This window comes from Schistocerca cancellata, chromosome 10, assembly GCF_023864275.1.
Source record: "Schistocerca cancellata isolate TAMUIC-IGC-003103 chromosome 10, iqSchCanc2.1, whole genome shotgun sequence".
NCBI classification, from domain to species: Eukaryota; Metazoa; Arthropoda; class Insecta; order Orthoptera; family Acrididae; genus Schistocerca; species Schistocerca cancellata.
The window spans coordinates 164,010,222-164,029,624 of NC_064635.1; the positions used below are offsets into that span (position 1 = coordinate 164,010,222).

Consider the following 19,403-nt stretch of genomic DNA (forward strand, 5'->3'; position numbering starts at 1 on the left):
TGCCAACAGCGCTCGGCAGACCGGAGCGTCACCCATCCATGTGCTAGCCCAGCCCGACAGCGCTTAACTTCGGTGATCTGACGGGAACCGGTGTTACCACTGCGGCAAGGCCGTTGGCGCTGACTTCAGACATAGCGTTAAAAATTCAAAAACGCAGAATAGACATGAACGAAAATGGGAGGCAGGGCCAGGGAGACTATTACGTCCCCACCATACGGACAGAGGTGTGATACACTGCAGACTGTTGAAAAAGATCCGAGCATACGCATATACGTGAGTGGATCAAAACATTTCTAAGTAATAGTACTTACTACGTTTTCCCGGATGTCGAGTCTGTGTAATGGGCAGAGGCACGGTGAGAAATTGCACAGCAAAGTGTGGTAGGTCCAGTTTTGTTCTGTACAAACTTAAATTATTTGACAGATAGGGTGAGCAGCAACCTGCGGTTGTTTTCTGATGAAAGTATCGTCGTTGAGTGACTAAGGGGATACTGGATGGCGTGAATAGATGCTGCGACTGAAGTTTGCTTCCTCTAACTGTCCGTAAAATTAAGTTTATACAGAGAAGTAGGAAAAGCAACCTGTAATGTTCGAATACGGTGTTACTGGTGCGCTGCTTGTAACAGTCGTTTCGATTAAAAAGGCGAAATGTTTCCAAGCGACATGAAATGGAACGCAGAATCTTGGGAAACTGTAGCTCATGTATAAAAGCGATCGCATACGGAACACTAGTGCGATCAATTCTTAAGTAATGCTTGAATGTTTTGAATCGGATTAAAAGAAGATATCGAAGCAAATCTGGGGCGTGCTGCTAGATTTGTTGCCGATATATTCGATGAAGACGCGACTATTACGGACATTCTTCGTAAACTCAAATGGAAACTGTGAAGCGGCCATTTGGATATTACTACACTGAGATGTTAATTCACTGAATATGTGACCGTGAATTTATCAGACGACCCGACGCTGAGCTACAACTAAATTTCAATACGCGCGATAATATTAACCTACTTTTATGTACACGTACTGACGACCACTAGTTAGAATGAAACAATCGAGATATGACAAATGGAAGGTAGACATGGAGAAGCTAACGATGCATACAATACATCACTGAATCACGTAATAATCTAGTAACGTAATAATCGCCATAATTATCCACAATATACTGCACTCACGTTAAAAGACTATTCCTGGACTACGCAGTATAATACTCATACTGATAAATATAGCCCACTCAGTACACTGAATAATTTACTGCGATGACTGAAACGGCAGTGTCAAAATAACTCGAAGTGTTGTGAAAATAGTTGTCAAAATAGTTAAATACATACGCTTTGTGTTCAGAATATGGACCTAAAACGTTAGTGAGGATCTGCACTTTACAAGCTGTTATCATTAACTGGATTGCTGCTGTGACGTCGCTGTGCAGTGGCAGAAAACCTCGTTTCGCAGTATCTCAACATAAGGTCACTTTATAAATGTTCTACCTCACGCGCGGTCATCTCAGAAGGCTCACAACAGGAGGCCGATCACACGCCATCGTCACTAGGAACAGGCTGCCACCGAGTACTACTCCGAAAGTTGTTACAAAAAAAGAAATGCCTAACTGGTACAGCTCTCGTACAAGTACACTAAATATTCCATATACTTTGTTTCTTGTTACCGCACTGTCTACTTTTCAGTATACACTCCTGGAAATGGAAAAAAGAACACATTGACACCGGTGTGTCAGACCCACCATACTTGCTCCGGACACTGCGAGAGGGCTGTACAAGCAATGATCACACGCACGGCACAGCGGACACACCAGGAACCGCGGTGTTGGCCGTCGAATGGCGCTAGCTGCGCAGCATTTGTGCACCGCCGCCGTCAGTGTCAGCCAGTTTGCCGTGGCATACGGAGCTCCATCGCAGTCTTTAACACTGGTAGCATGCTGTGACAGCGTGGACGTGAACCGTATGTGCAGTTGACGGACTTTGAGCGAGGGCGTATAGTGGGCATGCGGGAGGCCGGGTGGACGTACCGCCGAATTGCTCAACACGTGGGGCGTGAGGTCTCCACAGTACATCGATGTTGTCGCCAGTGGTCGGCGGAAGGTGCACGTGCCCGTCGACCTGGGACCGGACAGCAGCGACGCACGGATGCACGCCAAGACCGTAGGATCGTACGCAGTGCCGTAGGGGACCGCACCGCCACTTCCCAGCAAATTAGGGACACTGTTGCTCCTGGGGTATCGGCGAGGACCATTCGCAACCGTCTCCATGAAGCTGGGCTACGGTCCCGCACACCGTTAGGCCGTCTTCCGCTCACGCCCCAACATCGTGCAGCCCGCCTCCAGTGGTGTCGCGACAGGCGCGAATGGAGGGACGAATGGAGACGTGTCGTCTTCAGCGATGAGAGTCGCTTCTGCCTTGGTGCCAATGATGGTCGTATGCGTGTTTGGCGCCGTGCAGGTGAGCGCCACAATCAGGACTGCATACGACCGAGGCACACAGGGCCAACACCCGGCATCATGGTGTGGAGAGCGATCTCCTACACTGGCCGTACACCACTGGTGATCGTCGAGGGGACACTGAATAGTGCACGGTACATCCAAACCGTCATCGAACCCATCGTTCTACCATTCCTAGACCGTCAAGGAAACTTGCTGTTCCAACAGGACAATGCACGTCCGCATGTATCCCGTGCCACCCAACGTGCTCTAGAAGGTGTAAGTCAACTACCCTGGCCAGCAAGATCTCCGGATCTGTCCCCCATTGAGCATGTTTGGGACTGGATGAAGCGTCGTCTCACGCGGTCTGCACGTCCAGCACGAACGCTGGTCCAACTGAGGCGCCAGGTGGAAATGGCATGGCAAGCCGTTCCACAGGACTACATCCAGCATCTCTACGATCGTCTCCATGGGAGAATAGCAGCCTGCATTGCTGCGAAAGGTGGATATACACTGTACTAGTGCCGACATTGTGCATGCTCTGTTGCCTGTGTCTATGTGCCTGTGGTTCTGTCAGTGTGATCATGTGATGTATCTGACCCCAGGAATGTGTCAATAAAGTTTCCCCTTCCTGGGACAATGAATTCACGGTGTTCTTATTTCAATTTCCAGGAGTGTATAAACCAAATAGAGAATTTTGTAATTTGAGCAGGAGCTCTCGTAACACCGTAATTTTAGCCTAAAATCGTGATAATCACGGAGAAATAATCCCTGGAGAGAAGGCATCGTTTTTTTCGTGGATCACTACAGGTAAAATTTAGAGAACCAGCATCTGCTGCAGAGTGCAGAACGATTCTTATGCCACCAACGCACATCTTGCATAAGGAGCGTCAAGACAAGGTTAAAGAAATGAGTGCTCATACTGCGCTGTAGAGACAGTCCTTTTACCTCGATCCATTTACGAGTGGCAAAGGAAAGGGAATGCCTAGCAGTGGTAGAAAGTACCCTGCGCCATGCACGGTGTGGTAGCTTTTAGAGTATGTATACAGATGTAGGTACACTGGACCCTTGCTGTACTGACCTGCGTCGACACAAAGGGTGTTCGCTTTGTTGTCCTGACCAGCGCTCTCGCCACATCTCTCAGCCACTGGGAACATCTGGTCATTGTTACGAGTCACCAGGACTGACGACTTTTGGTACAGAGGCAAAGCACTGTGGAATGTCGTATCCACATCTGTCATCCAACAGGATCTATCTGCTACATTTCACACCTTTTACACCAACAAATCACAGACAAAGGTCATCGCATTCTTCCTACTGCACTATAACAGGGCAGCGATTCTGCGTGGCAGTGGTCCGACAAGTATTGGTAGGTACTGTAAGTCTACGCACAAGTCACACAATTCCGTGAACTGGGTTTACGGGATCGTAGATGACGCCCGATAGCTTCCCAGGTGTGTACCACTGCGTTCAGATCACACAAGTCTGGTGGCCGAGACGTCAATGTGAGTTCATTATCACGCACCTCAAACTACAGGTAGTACGATCCTGGGTTTGCCATACGGTCAGTTACCCTGTTGGAAATTCCCATCACCATTGGGAAAGATATCAGAGATGAAGGGATGCAGGTAGTCAGCAACGTTGTTCACGTGGTCTACGCCTGGGATGGCGTCTTCGATTATTATCACAGCACCCATGAAATTCCAGGCGAATGTTCCCCCATAGCATTATACTGCTCCACCAGCATGCATCTGTGGTATAGTATACGCTTCCAGCAGCCGTTCACCTGGATAACGGCATATTCGGACACCAGGACGAGTGACATGGAGCAATAGTTAGAACACTGGGCCCGCATTCTGCAGGACGACAGTTCAACCCCCCGTCCAGCCATCCCGATTTAGCTTTTCCGTGATTTCCCTAAATCGCTTCAGGCAAATGCCGGAATGGCACCTTCGAAAGGGCACAGCCAACTTCATTCCCCATCCTTCTCTAATCCGATGGGGCTGATGACCTCGCTGTTTGGTCTCCTCGCCCAAAACAACCAACCAACAGTATAAACTACCTTTACGTAATATTTCATTATTAGCTACCCTTCCACTGCAGTCTTAATGGCTACCAGTGTGATTCGATTACACTGCGAACACTCAGATGACGACTCGGAGTGGTTCTTCCAACTCTCTGAGACTCAAGGCAGACCAAATAGGCTGATCACCTCCCTAGATTCGTTATAGATGCAGCACACAGGGGCAGATTGGTGTTGGCATTTGAATCTGACTCGTGGTCCATACCGCCGTCTCCGTAGGAACTACTCATTATTTAAAGGGTCCAAAGTTCCGGAGCCACTACGGTGGCGCGAGTCAACGAAACTCGCAACAGTTCTTCCTCGAAACCAGGAGCGTTTATTATCAACACGCTATATCTCGGAGGTAAGTTCGCGTGCAGATGGAGCCGCAGCCGACATACTCGTACATCGTCGCTGATAGCTCCACTGTCTCCTCTTACCACATGCGAGGCCAGGGCGGCGGCAGGTATACCGCAACAAGGCGACAGGGCAACACCTCTCGGGAAGACTACGTCATATACGAAGGGAGTTCAGTAAGTAATGTAACACATTTTTTTCCGAAAGCAAGTTGGTTTTATTGAGGATTCCAGAACATCATCTCAATCACCATTCCTTTTGCTACAAATCCATTTTTTCCAACATAATCTCCATTCAACGCGACAGCCATACACCATCTTAGTAGGACGGCCTGTATGTCCGCATGGTACCGCTCTACTGGTCAACGCCAAACTCTTGCTGCATCAATAACCTCTCGATCATCTACGAGGGTCAATCCAAAAGAAATGCACACTATTTTTGTAAAAATACAGTTTTCATTCTGCATCTGTGAAAGTTTTACAGTGTGTAGATACATCCTTCCCGCTTGTTTTCAAACTTAGTTCATCCTGTTCCCGTGAGTGGCGCCGTCACAGCATGTCTTCAAGATGGCTGCTACACTTGACGTTCGTCAGAAGCAATGTGCTGTCATAGAATTCCTGTGCTGTGAAAACGAGACAGTGGGAAACATCCACAAGAGGTCGAAAAAGGTACATGGAGATGCTGCTGTCGATCTCAGTACAGTTAGTCGGTGGGCAAGCAGGTTAGGTTATGAAAGCGGGCACGGAAATATTGAGGATTGTCCTCGCAGCGGCAGGCCTCGTACTGCTCACACTCCAGACAATGTGCAGAGTGTTAACGAGTTGAAGACTGTTGACAGACGTGTCACAGTGCACGAATTGTCGCGCTACGTTGGGATAGGGGAAGGGAGTGTTTGCAGAATACTGAAGATGTTGGCGTTAAAAAAGGTTTGTGCCAGATGGGTTCTCAGGACGTTGGCAGTGGCTCACAAAGAAACAAGAAGAACGGTATGCAGTGAACTTTTGGAACAGTATGAGAATGGTGGAGATGAATTTCTTGGAAGAATTGTGACAGGTGATGAAACATGGCTCCATCATTTTTTCACCAGAGACGAAGAGGTAGTCAATAGAGTGGCATCATGCAAATTCACCCAAGAAAAAAAAATTCAAAACCACATCTTCTGCTGGAAAAGTTATAGTTACGGTGTTTTTCGATTCCGAAGGACTCTTTCTTGTGGACATCATACCAAGCGGAACCACCACGACACTGAAGAAACTTTGAGTTCGACTGAGTCGTGTTCGACCACATCGGCAAAAGCAGGGTGTTTCGCTGTTGCACGACATTGCACGGCCACATGTCAGTCAAAAACCATGGAAGCGATTACAAAACTCGGATGGACAACACTGAAACACCCACCTTAGAGTCCTGACCTAGCTCCATGTGACTATGTGACTGTCATCTCTTTGGGAAACTGAAAGACTCTCTTCGAGGAACAAGGTTTTAAGATGATGACTCCCTCGTGCACGCTGCCTAACAGTGGCTCCAACTGGTTGGTCCAGAATTCTACCGTGCGGGTATACAAGCGTTGGTTCCAAGATGGCGTAAGGCAGTTGAGAGGAATGGAAATTATGTGGGGAAATGAAAATATTGTTTCTAAAGAATGTAACTAAACAATGTAAAACTTTCTAACATCTAGAATAAAAGATGCATTTAAAAAAAAATTATGTGCATTTCTTTTGGAGTGACCCTCGTATATACTGCTTCCTGAGGAGTGCATCCTTCATTGGGCCAAACAGGTGGAAGTCAGAATGTACGAGATCCGGGATGTAGAGTGGATGAGGGAGAACAGTCCAATGAAGTTCAGTCAGCTCCTCTCGGGTAGGCAGACTGATGTGAGGCCTTACGTTGTCATGGAGAAGGAGAAATTTGTTAGCATTTTTGAGGCGACGATCACGTTGAAATCGTTTCTTCAGTCTCGTGAGGGTAGCACAATACGCTTCAGAGTTGATCGTTGCACCGTAAGGCAGGTCATGAAACCTCAGATTCCCAGAAGATAGTCGTGATGAGGGTGCAGCTTTGAACTTTTCAAATGGTTCAAATGGTTCTAACAAGGAAACCTCCCCATCGCACCCCCCTCAGATTTAGTTATAAGTTGGCACAGTGGATAGGCCTTGAAAAACTGAACACAGATCAATCGAGAAAAAAGGAAGAAGTTGTGTGGAACTATGAAAAAATAAGCAAAGTATACAAACTGAGTAGTCCATGCGGCAGATACGCCACATCATGGATAGTGTGAGCTCAGGAGCGCTGTGGTCCCGTGGTTAGCGTGAGCAGCTGCGGAACGGGAGGTCCTTGGTTCAAGCCTTCCCTCGAGTGAAAAGTTTACTTTCTTTATTTTCGCAAAGTTAAGATCTGTCTGTTCGTTCATTGACGTCTCTGTTCACTGTAATAGTGTCTGTGTTTTGCGACCGCACCCCAAAACCGTGCGATTAGTAGACGAAAGGACGTGCCTCTCCAATGGGAACCGAAAACATTTGATCGCAAGGTCATAGATCAACCGATTCCTCCACAGGAAAACACGTCTGATGTATTCTAAACGACACTGGTGACGGCATGTGCGTCACATGACAGGAATATGTTGTCGACCCACACTAACTTGTACACTTGGCGAATGGGTAAAACGATTCTTCTACCTTGCCCGATTTAGGTTTCCTTGTGGATGTGATAATCACCCCCAAAAAGTGATGAAAACATAAGAGTTTGTCACATAAACTGCAACAAATGAATCCAACAGTTTCACAGTCGCACACTTTTCCCTGTGCTCTGTCAAAACATATGTTTTTAACGTTTTCAAATTTTTCCGTGCGTAGACCGTCAAATCCTGCATATGTCCAAGCAAATCTGAACATGTCCTGGAATTTTGGAGAGCGAAGTTGATTATGTTTGAGTGCCTGAACTTTGACAATTGTCTGAAAATAAAAAATTATAATTTTTACTCGAAGGAAGACTTGAACCAAGGATCTCTCGTTCCGCAGCTGCTCACGCTAACCACGGGACCACGGCGCTCCTGAGTTCAGTCTACCCTTGATGTTGCCTATCTTGCGCATGTACTACTCAGATTGTATATTTTGCTTATTTTTTCATAGTTCCACACAACTTCTTCCTGTTTTCTCGATTGATCAGTGTTCAGTTTTTCAAGGCCTATCCACTGTGCCAACTTATAAGTAAATCTGAGGGGGGTGCGATGGGGAGGTTCCCTTGTAAGCACTATGGGGCTTAACAGTGGAGGTCATCAGTCCCCTAGACTTAGAAACTACTTAAACCTAACGAACCTAAGGACATCACACACATCCATGCCTGAGGCAGGATTCGAACCTGCGACTGTAGCAGCAGCGCGGTTCCGGACTGAAGCGCCTAGAACCGCTCGGTCACAGCGGCCGGCTGGAACTTTTCATTCGGAGGAGAGGTGGTATGGCGACGCTCCACGGATTGCTGCTTTGTTTCCGGTTCGAAGTGGCGAATCTAAGTTTCATCGTCTGTAACGATGTTAGACACAAAGTTATCATGATTGTGGTGTCACCGCCAGACACCACACTTGCTAGGTGATAGCCTTTAAATCGGCCGCGGTCCTTTAGTATACGTCGGACCCGCGTGTCGCCACTATCAGTGATTGCAGACAGAGCGCCGCCACACGGCAGGTCTAGAGAGACTTCCTAGCACTCGCCCCAGTTGTACAACCGACTTTGCTAGTGATGGTTCACTGACAAAATACGCTCTCAATTGTCGAGACGATAGTTAGCATGGCCTTCACCTACGTCATTTGCTACGACCTAGCAAGGCGCCATTACCAGTTACTATTGAGATTATTAATAATGTACCGTCAAGAGCGATGTTCACCATTTATGGATTAAAGTTAAGTATTCCACCAGCTACGTCCGTTTTTTTCTAAAGTCTAATTTCCTTATCCTGTTCCAGACTTCACGCCAGCCTGCGTGAGCTAAAACGCGTGCCTTTCGGCTTACTCTAGTACACCGGTGTTGGCTCTCCTGCCAACCCACAACAACGATTAGATTCCGCGCAGGTGGCTCTTCGTTGCTCTTTATGGTTTGAGGACAAGGAACCGATCTTTGAGAACCTCAACTGGAGGACGAGTATGTCAGCGCTACCAACAGGGACGTCCAGTTGTGGAGCGAGGTGTTTGATTGTGATCCGCCTGTCACCTCGAATGAGAGTGTCCGCACGTTCCAACACTGCAGGAGTCACAGCTGTGTGCGGCCCGTCTATTCGCGGCAGACCAGACAGGTTTGCGCGACCTTGGTGCGAGGACGACAGACGCCTCGCCCAACGACTCACCGCGCTTTTGTTCACTGCCAGGTCTCCACAGACATTCAGCAAGCGCCTATGAATTATCGTGATGCTCTGGTTTCCCCCCAAATGCAACTCAATGACATCTCTCTGCCTGGAACGCACATGGTAAAGGCGCCGTTCTGAAGGCTACATATAGCCCCGCCATCCATCGGGACTTAAAGAAACTATGGGGGCTGAAGCGGGAATATTCCACGATGTCACACAAGAAATTCCGCATTTTTTCAACCGAAAATGCTCAAGGAAAAAAGGTGTTGCGTTACTTATTGAACGGCCGCTGTATAGTGGCATAGATACACTGTTAAGCTACAACTTTATGGTCACTGCCCAACGCGTGACAGATTGGTGCCTTGTCGTACTGCGGACACGTCATGCGGTAATTCATACATTCTATACAAATGAATGTATGTACGTACCATGTCACCTACCGAACAAATGGCCTGATTAGAACCAAAAAGGGTGCACGTATGACTTACTCTCTGGAAAGAAGCGCAGCGGAGATCAGAACCATCTACCTATCAAAGACGTTAGAGTGGAGACGAAAAAGAAGTGCAACCCACGACGCGCAGTTACCCAGACTATATTCGTTCAGTACCTTAGAACGAGAGCACTTAACCATTTGCAACAAATTTCATATGTAATTACAGCTCCATACTTAACAACCATATGCAACCCGGCGCTCGACGAAAGATACGTACCCAAAGACTGGAAACTTGCACAGGGCACACCAATATTCAAGAGAGGCAATAGGACTAATCCACTACATTACAGGCCCACAGCATTTACGTCGATATGAAGCAGGATTTTGGAACATATATGGTGTTCGAAGATTATGAATTACCTCGCGGAGAATTGACATACACTCAACATGGATTTAGAAAGCTTCGTTCTTATGAAACAGAACTAGCTCCTAACGCACACGAGGTGTTGAGTGTTATCAATAAGGTATTTCAAACTGATTCCGTATTTCTGCATTTCCAGAAGGCTTTTGACACTATACGTCACAAGCGGCTTGTAATCAAATTACGCGCTTTGGAATTCGACACAGTGGACACGCTGGACCCCCCAGGGAACGTCTCACACCACACGTGTGTAACCGCTACGTTTGCGTGGTAGAGTAATGGTGGTGTACGCGTACGTGGAGAACTTGTTTGCGCAGCAATCGCCGACATAGTGTAAATGAGGCGGAATAAGGGGAACCAGCCCGCATTCGCCGAGGCAGATGGAAAACCGCCTAAAAACCACCCACAGACTGGCCGGTTCACCGGACCTCGACACAAATCCGCCGGGCGGATTCGTGCCGGGGACCAGGCGCTCCTTCCCGCCCGGAAAGCCGTGCGTTAGGCCGCACGGCCAACCGTGCGGGCTGATGAACAGTTAGTCGACATGCCTTTCGTGTACGGTTCCCTGAATGCAGTGGAGCCTGGCACAACGACGCGATGCTCAGATGTTCCCGCAGCGGCGGCAACCACAGCACAGTACTTTTCCTTCTGCGGGTACACTGCAATGTTTTGTAAACCCTCGTCGGCAGTTTTGTAAAGACAGGGTCGCTACTGCTGTGGAGGCCGAGTTGCCACAGTTGTTACGGTAGGCCGAGTTTCTGAGTTCGTGAAACGACTTCTGGTGCAGTAGACAGCTAATACAATTTCTCCCTGCCACTAATACACAGCTGTGCCCCAGGGTCAGGTAACAGGATAGAATAACGAAGGTTCTACAACACTCCAACAATTTAGTAACAAAGTCACACAAATGAGAAGGTTTACTTATCTTTGTGACTAGTTGAATAAGGAAGTCTGCAACACTGCCTGTAATATAACACAAAAATAATCGCAGTACATAGCAAGTGGAATCTACAACAACTGTCTGTCCGATTCTAAGAGTTCACTGAACGCCATTCCCTCTCTAAGTCAGCCCTGGACGGTGATCTGTCACCAAGTGGGCGAGAGCTGCTCTTCTATCTTCCGAGTAGGCTTCTGACCGTTGTCGTCTGGTCATTGGCGGATTGTACTCGGCCGGCAATTGGCCGAGGCGAAGTCGACATTTTCATTCTTAGCACCGCCAATGGCGATGGTGGAACTCGTGCACGTGGCAAGTCTCTGTGGCGCTGGCACCAGCTCGCATCTTTGCGCCTGTGGTGCTTTTTCCCTGTCTGTGTCTTGTTCGGGCGACACAGCAGACTGCATAGCGCCGCGCGGCGTAACTGCGCGGTCTCAGGCGCATTTTCATGGTTCGCGCGGCTCATCCCTTGAGCACGGGTATGTGTAAGTTACACTACTGGCCGTTAAAATTGCTACACCAACAAGAAATGCAGATGACAAACGGCTATTCATTGGACAAATACACTCCTGGAAATGGAAAAAAGAACACATTGACACCGGTGTGTCAGACCCACCATACTTGCTCCGGACACTGCGAGAGGGCTGTACAAGCAATGATCACACGCACGGCACAGCGGACACACCAGGAACCGCGGTGTTGGCCGTCGAATGGCGCTAGCTGCGCAGCATTTGTGCACCGCCGCCGTCAGTGTCAGCCAGTTTGCCGTGGCATACGGAGCTCCATCGCAGTCTTTAACACTGGTAGCATGCCGCGACAGCGTGGACGTGAACCGTATGTGCAGTTGACGGACTTTGAGCGAGGGCGTATAGTGGGCATGCGGGAGGCCGGGTGGACGTACCGCCGAATTGCTCAACACGTGGGGCGTGAGGTCTCCACAGTACATCGATGTTGTCACCAGTGGTCGGCGGAAGGTGCACGTGCCCGTCGACCTGGGACTGGACCGCAGCGACGCACGGATGCACGCCAAGACCGTAGGATCCTACGCAGTGCCGTAGGGGACCGCACCGCCACTTCCCAGCAAATTAGGGACACTGTTGCTCCTGGGGTATCGGCGAGGACCATTCGCAACCGTCTCCATGAAGCTGGGCTACGGTCCTGCACACCGTTAGGCCGTCTTCCGCTCACGCCCCAACATCGTGCAGCTCGCCTCCAGTGGTGTCGCGACAGGCGTGAATGGAGGGACGAATGGAGACGTGTCGTCTTCAGCGATGAGAGTCGCTTCTGCCTTGGTGCCAATGATGGTCGTATGCGTGTTTGGCGCCGTGCAGGTGAGCGCCACAATCAGGACTGCATACGACCGAGGCACACAGGGCCAACACCCGGCATCATGGTGTGGGGAGCGATCTCCTACACTGGCCGTACACCACTGGTGATCGTCGAGGGGACACTGAATAGTGCACGGTACATCCAAACCGTCATCGAACCCATCGTTCTACCATTCCTAGACCGGCAAGGGAACTTGCTGTTCCAACAGGACAATGCACGTCCGCATGTATCCCGTGCCACCCAACGTGCTCTAGAAGGTGTAAGTCAACTACCCTGGCCAGCAAGATCTCCGGATCTGTCCCCCATTGAGCATGTTTGGGACTGGATGAAGCGTCGTCTCACGCGGTCTGCACGTCCAGCACGAACGCTGGTCCAACTGAGGCGCCAGGTGGAAATGGCATGGCAAGCCGTTCCACAGGACTACATCCAGCATCTCTACGATCGTCTCCATGGGAGAATAGCAGCCTGCATTGCTGCGAAAGGTGGATATACACTGTACTAGTGCCGACATTGTGCATGCTCTGTTGCCTGTGTCTATGTGCCTGTGGTTCTGTCAGTGTGATCATGTGATGTATCTGACCCCAGGAATGTGTCAATAAAGATTCCCCTTCCTGGGACAATGAATTCACGGTGTTCTTATTTCAATTTCCAGGAGTGTATATTATACTTGAACCGACATGTGATTACATTTTCACGCAATTTGGGTGCATAGATCCTGAGAAATCAGTACCCGCAACAACCACCTCTGGCCGTAATAACGGCCTTAATACGCTTGGGCATTGAGTCAAACAGAGCTTGGATGGCGTGTACAGGTACAGCTGCTCATGCAGCTTCAACACGATACCACAGTTAATCAAGAGTAGTGACTGCCGTATTGTAACGAGCCAGTTACTCGGCCACCATTGACCAGACGTTTTCAATTGGTGAGAGATCTGGAGAATGTGCTGGCCAGGGCAGCAGTCGAACATCCACAAAGGCCCGTACAGGATCTGCAACATGCGGTCGTGCATTATACTGCTGAAATGTAGGGTTTCGCAGGGAGCGAATGAAGGGTACAGCCAGGGGTCGTAACACGTATGAAATGTAACGTCCCCTGTTCGAAGTGCTGTCAATGCGAACAAGAGGTGACCGGGACGTGTAACCAATGCCACCTCATACCATCAACATCAACACGCTTCCAAAGTGCGTTCACCGGGATGTCGCCAAACACGGATGCGACCATCAGGATGCTGTAAACAGAACCTGGATTCATCCGAAAAAATGACGTTTTGCCATTCGTGCACCCAGGTTCGTCGTTGAGTACACCATCGCAGGCGCTCCCATCTGTGATGCAGCGTCAAGGGTAACCGCAGCCACGGTCTCCGAGCTGATAGTCCATGCTGCTGTATATGTCGTCGAACTGTTCGTGCAGATGGTTGTTGTCTTGCAAACGTCCCCATCTGTTGACTCAGGGATCGAGACGTGGTTGCACGATCCGTTACAGCCATGCGGATAAGATACCTGTCATCTCGACTGCTAGTGATACGAGGCCGTTGGGATCCAGCACGGCGTTCCGTATTACCCTCCTGAAGCCACCGATTCCATATTCAGCTAACAGTCATTGGATCTCGACACATGCGAGCAGCAACGTCGCGATACGATAAACGACAATGGCGATAGGCTACAATCCGACCTTTATCAAAGCCGGAAACGTGAGGGTATGCATTTCTCCTCCTTACACGAGACATCACAACAACGTTTCACCAGGCAACGCCGGTCAACTGCTGTTTGTGTATGAGAAATCGGTTGGAAACTTTCCTCATGTCAGCACGTTGTAGGTGTCGCCACCGGCGCGAACCTTGTGTGAATGCTCTGAAAAGCTAATCATTTGCATATCACAGCATCTTCTTCCTGTCGGTTAAATTTCGCGTCTGTAGCACGTCATCTTCGTGGTGTAGCAATTTTAATGACCAATAGTGTAGGTCAACCAGTGTGTAAGTTTACGGACCAATGGCCTCAGCAGTTTGGCCCCATAGAAACTTACCAGAAATTTTCAACATTTTACTGATCAGCCAGAACATTGTGACCACCGCCGTACTATCGATATACGAGGTGCATTCAAGTTCTAAGGCCTCCGATTTTTTTTCTCCAGACTGGAAAGAAATAGATACATGCGCATTGTTTTAAAATGAGGCCGCGTTCATTGTGAATATGTCCCAGAGATGGCAGCACCGTACGGCAGATGGAATTTTACCGCCAGCGGCCAGAATGAGAACTGTTTTAAATACTTAAAATGGCGACGTGTTCCTTACTTGAACAGCGTGCAATCATTCGATTTCTGAATTTGCGTGGTGTGAAACCAATTGAAATTCATCGACAGTTGAAGGCGACATATGGTGATGGATTTATGGATGTGTTGAAAGTGCGTTCGTGGGTGCGACAGTTTAATGAAGGCAGAAGATCGTGTGACAACAAACTGAAACAACCTCGGGCTCGCACAACCCAGTCTGACGACCGGAAAGTGGAGAGAATTGTTTTAGGGGATCACCGAATGACTGTTGAGCAGATCGCCCCCAGAGTTGGCATTTCTGTGGGTTCTGTGCACACAATCCTGCATGACGACCTGAAAATGCGAAAAGTGTCATCTAGGTGGGTGCCACGACGGACGACCACATGGCTGCCCGTTTGGCATGTTGCCAAGCAATGTTGACGCGCAACGACAGCATGAATGGGACTTTCTTTTCGTCGGTTGTGACAATGGATGAGACGTGGATGCCATTTTTCAATCCAGAAACAAAGAGCTAGTCAGCTCAATGGAAGCACACAGATTCAGCGCCACCAAAATAATTTCGGGTAACCGCCAGTGCTGAAAAAATGATGGTGTCCATGTTCTGGGACAGCGATGGCGTAATCCTTACCCATTGCGTTCCAAAGGGCACTATTGTAACAGGTGCATCCAACGAAAATGTTTTGAAGAACAAATTCCTTCCTGCACTGCAACAAAAACGTCCGGGAAGGGCTGCGCGTGTGCTGTTTCACCAAGACAACGCACCCGCACGTTGAGCTAACGTTACGCAACAGTTTCTTCGTGATAACAACTTTGAAGTGATTCCTCATGCTCCCTACTCACCTGACCTGGCTCCTAGTGACTTTTGGCTTTTTCCAACAATGAAAGACACTCTCCGTGGCCGCACATTCACCAGCCGTGCTGCTAATGCCTCAGCGATTTTCCAGTGGTCAAAACAGACTCCTAAAGAAGCCTTCGCCGCTGCCATGGAATCATGGCGTCAGCGTTGTGAAAAATGTGTACGTCTACAGGGCGATTACGTCGAGAAGTAACACCACTTTCATCGATTTCGGGTGAGTAGTTAATTAGAGAAAATATCGGAGGCCTTAGAACTTGAATGCACCTCGTAAACCCATCCAGGCGTTAGCAGCGTCACCTGGGGAGGAATGACTGCTAGTCAGACACACACGTGGTGCACGTAGCGTAGTATCAGTGAGTGTGTTGTCCGTGTGTAGAATTGGGAAGCTGTGCGTTCTATCTGAGTCTGACCGAGGGTATATTCTGATGACCCGGAGGCTCGGCACGATCATTTCGGAAACTGCAGGACTTTTCGGTTGTTCGAAGAGTGTTGTGGCGGTTGTCTTCAAAATGTGGAGAGACCAAGGTGAAACCACGTCCAAATATCGCCGGGTTGGGCGGCCACTCCTCATTACAGATGTCAGATGTGGTGGGTTGGGTACACTGGTCAAGCAGAACAGGAGACGAACTGTGGTGGAACAGCTTTAATGCTGGGTAGAGTACAAGTGTGTCTGAAAACACAGAACAGCGAACAATCCTAACGATGATCCACTGCAACCAACGACCCGGGCATTAGTCCAGTGAAACTGTCAGAAAAAAAGCCCGTAACTTGCCAAAGATGGGGTAGAAGATTTTATTTTTTAACTCGTTCATATTGTTGGATAGGTTAGAAAACCAAGTTTTGCCAACAAAATTTCTCTTGGAAAAACTTTGTGCAGTCAAAAAATTTGAAAAATTTCGGACTTTTTTCACTTTTTCAAAATATCTCAGTTTCATTTGCTCCTATCGCTTTGACGTCTATTTTATTTTTCAAAGAGCACAAAATTCTCTACAAATTTGATTCTTAACATTTTTTTTACTCCCGGTGTCTAAGGTGCTACATCGTGTCAAAAAATACCAATTTTTCAAATTTCGAGCAAAGTGGCAAATCACCTAATTTTTGAACACTGTTATTTCAGTTTCTATTTGTGTAGTATAAACATATTACTCATCATCTTATTCATTGGAATTTACCATCTCACTCTGCTGCAGGGCCAGGACAAACAGCATCATATTCAGTAACTACGAACACATTCACGTCCAACTGTGTGAAGTTTATTTGTATTACAAAATGTAATACGATTGCATCGAGGTGCCGTACATTTTCTACAGTTGATTGACGTTAATGATCAGTTATAAGAAAAAGTATGTAGGAATTGTTCTTTAGCGGACAAAAGCGTATTTATTCTTTGGTGGGTGGAAGGCGATTACCTCTGGTGATTGTTCACAGCGCGCTGACAGCTATTAGCACACAACAATAAGGGTCCTACAGTTTGGAGTCGCTTCCATTCCGTATATGTTGTGGTGCTGAAAATGAGTATGTCTGACATGAATTTGTGTTTCATTTGCGAAAAAATTGTGGTGAGTGGTGGACGCAATGTGAAAAAGAATTTAGTGCTAAACGCAGGGAGTCTGCTCACACCCGTTTTATTGAAGCGGATCGATCAGGCAATTGGAAACTTCATCTTGAAAGCGTGCGAAAAATGCTTCCCTACTTCCATTCAGCTGGATATTTTATGAACGCTAAAAGTGGCCACCTCTACTTACAGGATATGTTGAGACTCGAGGAAAAAATGGATTTATCAGAATATGAGAAGTTCACAACGAAAGGACATTTTACAATCCGGCGATCAGAAAACTATTGGTCAGGGGTTCCTTCTGACATGACTATAGAACAAACATTGATGAGAACCATGAAGAGTTCTGGAGGACTTACTTCTGGCCGAGGAATTACGGATAGTTCATTAACCAGGTGGACGTTGGGTATCATTCACATGCAGAACATTTGTGAAGAAATTGAGTCGTACTGCGAAGTGAGCGCAGTAACATGCAGAAAAGCGGGTTTGAAATGTTCTTCAATTTGCAGGAGATGTATTGGGGTCAACTGCGAAAACGTGCCAAAATTTTTATATGAAGACAGTGAAGAAGATGTTATGGAGGATGTTGAGGAAACCGCTGACGAAATCAACGAACTTGGTGAGGCTGACTCGCTGTTGAAAGAAGAGGTCAATCTGAGATCAGCTCTATGTACAGACCCTGAATCCGTAACTCGAGATATTTCTGGTGACACTGAGGAACCTGGCCCATCAAAACGTAGGAAGTGATGCTCATATCTGTCTTAAGTGCGCTAAAGTGCGACATTACAAGTATTACACACCCAGAACTGTCAACATTTTTTAGTAACTGACAATGCATTTTAATTGTAATAATGCTACTTATTTTTAATGTCAACTGTGTGGCCTTTATACACAAGAATAATTACCTGCCTAATTAGGTTGCCTATTTCAGCTAATAATCAGTTTCCTGAGACAATTTATTTTGTGTGTGTGTGTGTGTGTGTGTGTGTGTGTGTGTGTGTGTGCGTGTGTGTCTATATCTCTTAATGATGTATTTTTATATTTATAGTTTTACAAATACCAGAGCCGAGGTGACCCATAGTGAACTTCAGGTAGTGATGTAAGAATCACAATAGTTGGGTGGCCAGCAATCCTCATGTTGCATACAGAGAAATTGAATACCTGAGAGTGAGGTGGTAAATTCCAACATATAACATGATGTATAATGTATTTATACTACACAAACAGAAACTGAAAAAATAGTGATCAAGAATAAGGTATCTTGCCAGTATGCTGAAAATTTGAAAAATTGGTATTTTTTGAGGCGCCTTAGATATTGGGAGTAGAAAAAAATGGCAAGAATAAAATTTGTAGAGAAAAGAAAATAGACGTTAAAACGATAGGAGCAAAAAAACTTAGATATTTTGAAAAAAAAAAACTGAAAAAAGGCCGAAATTTTCCAAGTTTTTTGACTGCAGAAAGTTTTCCCAAGCGAAATTTTGTTGGCAAAACTCGGTTTTCTGATCTTCCCAACTATATGAACGAGTTGAAAAAATAAACTCTTCTACCCCACCTTTTGCAAGGTATATCTGCTATTTGACTGGACTACATGTGTCGATGCAAACACTTCATCAGCAACTACTTCTGAAATGGGCTACTGACCAAAGGCGCAGTGGCAGAGCGTTACATCATGCAGATGGGAGGGCGCGAATCCATCATCTTTCAGGAGAACAGCTCCCTGACAACTGTCCTGCTGGAGGGAGACAATCCAGCAGCTCCATTATGCTCTCGGGAACATTCACGTGGGCATCCATGGGGCCAGTGGAGCTCGTACAAAGCACCATGATGGCCAAGGAATATCGTACACTGGCTGTAGACTGTACAATCTTCCTCATGATCATATCAGTGGCATTCTTCAACAAGATAATGCGCCATATCACAAGCCCAAGACTGTGATCGAGTGGTTCAAGAAATTCAGTGGCGAGTTCAAATTGATCTGCTGGCCCCCCAACTCACCAGATCTGAACCTGCTCGAACACATCTGGGATGTGATTGAAATCAGAGCTCATCGCCGCTCTCGCTGGACTTTACGGGAATTAGGTGACTTGTGTGTGCACATGTGGTGCCAACTCTCTCCAGTGACCTATCAGGGCCTCATTGCTTCCATGCCGCAACGTTCGCCACTGTTATCTATGCCAAAGGTGATTATTAGGTAGGTGGTCATGGTATTTTTACTGAACAGTGTACGTTGTATTTTTGCAATTGGACATTACGGGAATTTACACTGTATTGGAAGTACTTTGAATGAAACAAAGGTAACTCGGGTAATAAATCATAAATAAATTACCGTTCTGTAACGAGACATTGAAGACGAAGGATGCCTTGCAGGAAAATATCGCTGAAGAATCTCCGACATTTAGGCTGTGCAGTTCAGGCGCAGCAA

The 19,403-nt window shown here is 47.4% G+C and overlaps 1 pseudogene; it reads right to left on the reverse strand.

Annotated features, from left to right (window-relative positions):
- LOC126106946 (5S ribosomal RNA) lies at window positions 1-118 on the reverse strand (annotated as a pseudogene).
- Window positions 119-19,403: the final 19,285 nt, after the last annotated feature.